This window comes from Pteropus vampyrus, unplaced genomic scaffold (genome assembly GCF_000151845.1).
Source record: "Pteropus vampyrus isolate Shadow unplaced genomic scaffold, Pvam_2.0 Scaffold69, whole genome shotgun sequence".
Taxonomy (NCBI): Eukaryota; Metazoa; Chordata; class Mammalia; order Chiroptera; family Pteropodidae; genus Pteropus; species Pteropus vampyrus.
This window is the reverse complement of record NW_011888850.1, coordinates 1317384-1322927: the sequence shown is the minus strand read 5'-3', so window position 1 is coordinate 1322927 and position 5544 is coordinate 1317384.

Here is a 5544-nt window from a genome sequence, read left to right as displayed (position 1 = left end):
AAGAGTAAATGATATCCAACGGTTCATGAAATATGTTTACTCCCTCTCTCCTTAAAGTGCTCTTAGATGGGGTTTACCCTTGGAGTGATTAAAATGTTCTGGACCTAGATAGTGGTAATGGTCACAGGACATGGTGAATGCACTAAATGCTGACGAATTATACATTTTAATATCGTCAGAGTGGCAAATTTTTAAAAAATGATGCTAGAATTTCTAAAGACGGTTGCCTTGGGACAAAAGCCCACTCACCCCTTCTTGCACCCTCAGGAGTATTTCTAAAAATGAATTCTGCTACAATTATAACTCTAAGTAGAAATTTATTATCCTACAGCATATTCTGCATTTCTTCCCCGCAGAATCAACCTAATTATGATACATATCTCCTTGTTGGCTGTGATGTAAGTCTCTCCAGACAATATTTAAACACTAAATGGCAAAAACCAAGCTTTAAAGAAAGTCATCCTTGTGTAGCTGTTTCCTGTTTCAGGAGAATCAGTAAAATTTTAGAGCCGGAAAGGGTTTTAAAGATTACTTAGTCCAGCCCATTCATTTTCAAATTAAGGAGCAGACAGATAGATAAAAAATATAAGGCCAGATTTATGTGCGACATCACTTAGGTGAACCTGATTTGGGTAATCGTTAGTACATACAAGTATTTTACCTATGGCAATAAAACAGGGGGCTGATATAATTTCTACTTACTGCTTTAACACACTAGTTAATAGTTACCTATATTTTTCTCCATTCTTTGCCCAAGAACATAGAGAGTGCAAAACAAGCTTCAGCCTAGATACAGATAAAGAAGAAAAATGAAGGACTACACTGAGCTAATAACTACTACTCTGGAAAGAGACTGAGGAGTTATGTATATAGTTGCACTTAAAAAGCCTGAAATGCAGCTCCAAAAAGTCTGACATCTACCCACCCTAGGTGATACTCACAAATTACCGAAACAAGACAGAAAACAGAACTTGTACTTTCAAAAACTTGTAGTGAATCCATGCCTGGATGTTGAATATTGCTCCAAAAACAACTGAAAGAAAGACAGAAGTCTGGAAAAAGACAACAAAAGATCAAAGGCAACCATCATTTAGTATCTTAAGACACTAGACTGAGAGAATCAGGACACTATTATCTAGAAAGTCAAAATAAGAGGATATATGATTAAGGTGCAAAAATTGCTGAAATTTTTTGGTAGGATGAGTGTGAACTTGTTCATCAAATCCTGATATTTAGAATTAGAAAGCATGCTTTCAAATCTTGAGAGATGTTTGAAAGAAAAAAAGTTCTTTAGAGCATAGGTAGTGAGTGAGTTTCTTGTGGACCCTTACTGTCAGTATCTGTTAGACATGATGAACCAAGAAACCCATGGTAAGTTTATATTTTAAACTTACCTCGAAATATATATATATATTTTTTTTTCTTTTGATGAAAGTGTTTTTGAAAGCATTTTGACATTTTCATTTCATATAGATATATTCAAGAGAGTTTAGGTAAATCCTAAATAAAAGCTTTCAGATGGACCATTTAAAAAAGTTAAGGGCATTTTGGATACATCACTGACACTTTTTAAGGATTGCATAAATGGCATGTTTATGCTGCCTCTTAAGGGGTAGTGGGCAGGGACCACACCATAATCTCTATCCTCCATAGTGCCCTATACCTTTTGGGACACAAATATTTATTGAATAAGTAAAGACTAATTCACCAAATTAGTCTTTTGATGACACTTATTAGAGAATTGTAGACTTGAACAAATCCAATTTGAAATACACCCAAATACATAAAAGTCATTACAGAAAAATGTAACTGCTATATTCATCATGTTCATAATCTAGTGATTACATAAATCATTTTTGTTAGCTAACCACACAATGAAACCTTATGATATTCTACTGCATTTTGGATATGGTAACTATTTGATATTGCCCATAATGAAATAAGAAATGTAAAAATTAAAGATTCCTAAAAATCAAAGCATATATTTCACTATCTAAAACTTACATCTATTTTACAGTAGAAGGTGAAATGAGTTTACTGTGACTTTCTAGAATCTCATTTCGTAATTTTTATGAGGTTCTCATCAACTTTACTTTTTTAACCAGAGAATTATTGCTTAAGTTTAGATCACAGACTGGCTCTTTTTCTGGACAATTCTACAATTTCTTCTCTTCAAACAGAACTATATCATTAAGACTGTATCGTAAAAACCTCATGTTTATGTAACATATTTTGCCAAATGTGACAAAAATCATTTATAGTAAGCCTTTAAAAAGTTTCCTTTGAATTCAATTCTGCTCTCTTTTTTTTTAGAAATTAGTCCATGTATGAAATGACAGGTTGATGTTCCGACAGGATTGTACTTATAATGAATTATGACCAAGGATTTTTCATTGCCCTTACAAAACTGAAAACTGTAGAGCTTCAATATATTTTTGTTCAGAATTTTAGTCTATTTTCTCAATCCCAGAATAGCTTGTTTTTTTTTTGAAACAATGTCACTACACCTTTTAGAAGGTGAGGTGGAGTATATACTTATGCACAAAAACCCCCAGTAATTTGTATGTTCAGTGACTCCAATGGAGGACTTGCTTCACAGAAGGCTGGATGTTAAATGGTATACATTCATTCAACAAATATTTATTTAGTATATACTATGTGCCAGGCACAATTTTACTTATTGGAAAACTAGCAATAAGCAACATAGACAAAAACAAAACAAAACAAAACAAAAACGAATCCCAGCACTTATGGAGTTTACTTACACACAAACATAAATCAGAACTTACTAATCAGTTTATACTTCAATAGGGAAGAAGAGTATTAAGAAATTTTTTAAATAAATGTCTTGCAATATACAGACAAAGTGCTATTTCAAGTTCACACTTTAAAATTCTGATGTTAGAAGAGGAGTGGATTATTTCCAGTTTCAAGGATCAGGGAAGCCTTCATGGAAAATAATGACTCAGCTGAGACAAGTCTACAAGTGTAGTCTAAGCTATGAATACCTAATACATAATTAAATTTATTCTATTACAAAATTTTAAAAAATGAGGTAAGTTTAAAATATAAAGTGCACAATGTATGGACATGACAGAGCTTCAACCTGAAAAACTTAACAGCTCAGGAATCACAAGGAAAATAAGCCCAAGTTTGATTGCCTTCCTTGTTTCCAAATAATTATTAGTTCTGATTTTAGACCATAATGACTTTTCTCATTAAAAATATATTTAAAATTTTGCAGTGGGATAAAAATTTTATAAAATAGAAACCTCTTATTCTATATTTGCATTGTTAATTCTAAAGTCACAGGGCCAGATTAAAAGGCTTTTATTTTTATAAGCACTTGGAGCTATAAACTAAATGAACTAAGTAATCTTTTCTGCACAGTTATTGAGTGTCTTCATTTCTTTTTTTTGGGATGTGAAGATTATTTTCACATTATAAAATTTGTGTTAACGAAATATCCTTTCAATTTGCCTAGACTCTGAAAATTTTAGTCTCTGCAAAAACTTAAAATATCATAGGTAGAAATCACCAGCCAAATCTCTTTCAGTATATTCCAATGAGGGTTTTTTTTTTTTTTTGCTTTACAATTTATTATTTTAAATAAGTGAGAAATAAGAAATGGTTTCTAAATCACTCACTTTGCTCCATCAAGCTTCTCTCTCCTTCATTCTCAGAACGAAGTAAACAGATAAAATGCACAGGGATACTCATAATTACAGATTATTAAAGTCTGAATCCTATAACTGTGCTTACTTCAAATATTTAAAATAAAGACTCATCTGTAGGATCTTTTTTTTTCTTTAGAGCCCTGCAATTCTCATTATTTTTGCTAGTTTTTCAAGTACACCGCTGCTCAAGCTATTTTGCAAGAAGTAGCAATTATGATGAAGTTAATTCTATGGAAAAGTTCCTCTTAAATGTTGCTCAAATCAATGTGTCAACTCTAGAGGGGAAAATCCCCAAATGGAGATAGTAGCACAAATTAAAAATTTTATGTTTGTCTTTTTTCTAAGTAATTGTTACAGAATATTTCAAGAAAACACCAGGAATAGAAGTAAACACAGATATTTAAACTGAGTTCTTTAAAGTCTTTAAATTCAATATATAGGGTTTAAATCTAATGATATTTTATTTACCTTTAGTTTGCTTTGAAATATCTTCTAACACTGACCGATCATCTAGTAATTTGACATTTGACATCGGTTTTTAAATTTTGACATTTTTGTTATCTTTTTAAAAATCTTTTACCCATGAATTCTGTATTATGGTAATAATTTCTTATCGAAGTTCATATGAAGCATAGGGAGCTGATCTAATAGAAGGAAACCATTTGTGAAAATAAATTTTGTTACTTGGAGGGTAGAGACAAATTTCATATCATTTTCAGTCAGGACATTGTCTTGTATTAATGGTCGGCATCGGTAAGGGATTCCTTTAGAGTACATTTTCACTTTTATTCTGTTTTCCCCACCAACTGTTACTTAGCTGTGGCATTTAAATGAGCTTTCTTTTCTCTGATATTGGGTATGCGAATCCAGACTATTCCTCCCTGCTTTATTTTCCAGTGTCAAGCAGTAATCCCTTTCCCTCTTGCATTTCATAGGACTTTCTGAAGTTGTCTAATCATTTCATTGATATTCCCAGTACTAGTCCTTCTAAAAACTAAATTCCACAAATTTTTGTAGGAAGCTACTCAGTGTCCTGTTGTAACAAAGGTAAAGAATGGTATAAATAGATTAACTTCCTTTACAGCAGTGAAACAAAGGCCAAGGAGGTGACAAAAACTGACTCGGGGTCACAGCAGGGTCAGCTACCTACACAGAAAACAGGCACCATTGTGACATCCACCATATACAAAGATCAATAGATTTATAGGTAAACAAGTTATTTAAGTGCAGCTTTTAATTCAAAGGCACAGCCAGGGACTTTGAGCTCTTAGAACAGGATGTGGTTCATGTATCTTCATAGGGGTGGGAAGCCAGGAGGATTTATGGCCAGTGACCACTGCTCCTTACCCGTAGAGCAAATAAGAGAAGAGCTGGTGGCAGGGTGAGCTTCTGCCAGCTGTTCTTGGACATCAGGAGATAGCAGAGGAGGGAAGAATTCGGGCTACACCATGGGAAAATAATAATAATGCATGTGTGTGAGTGTACATATATACACACACACACACACACATATATATGTAAATAGCAATGCTCAGTCCCCCCACCCTCTGAAATTTTACTAAAGCAAAAAGAAAATAAAATTCAAGCCCACTGATAAACTATTGTTAATTTGGAGTAAATCTGAACATATCATTTTTAAAGTTTTATATGAGGAGAAATTTCTTAGCTTACTGCCAAGTGTGTGAGGTGGTTGTGAATGCAGATTCCTTGGCCCCTAGAGGGTCTGATGTAGCTGGGCCATGAATCAAGCTTTTGAGAGCACACAAGACAAATCACAGGCTCTTCTTCTCTACCAGCTTTTCACCTGAAACTGATTTTACCTGTTTAGAATAGTTTAAAGATCATGAGTAAAGTTACTGAGATGAAC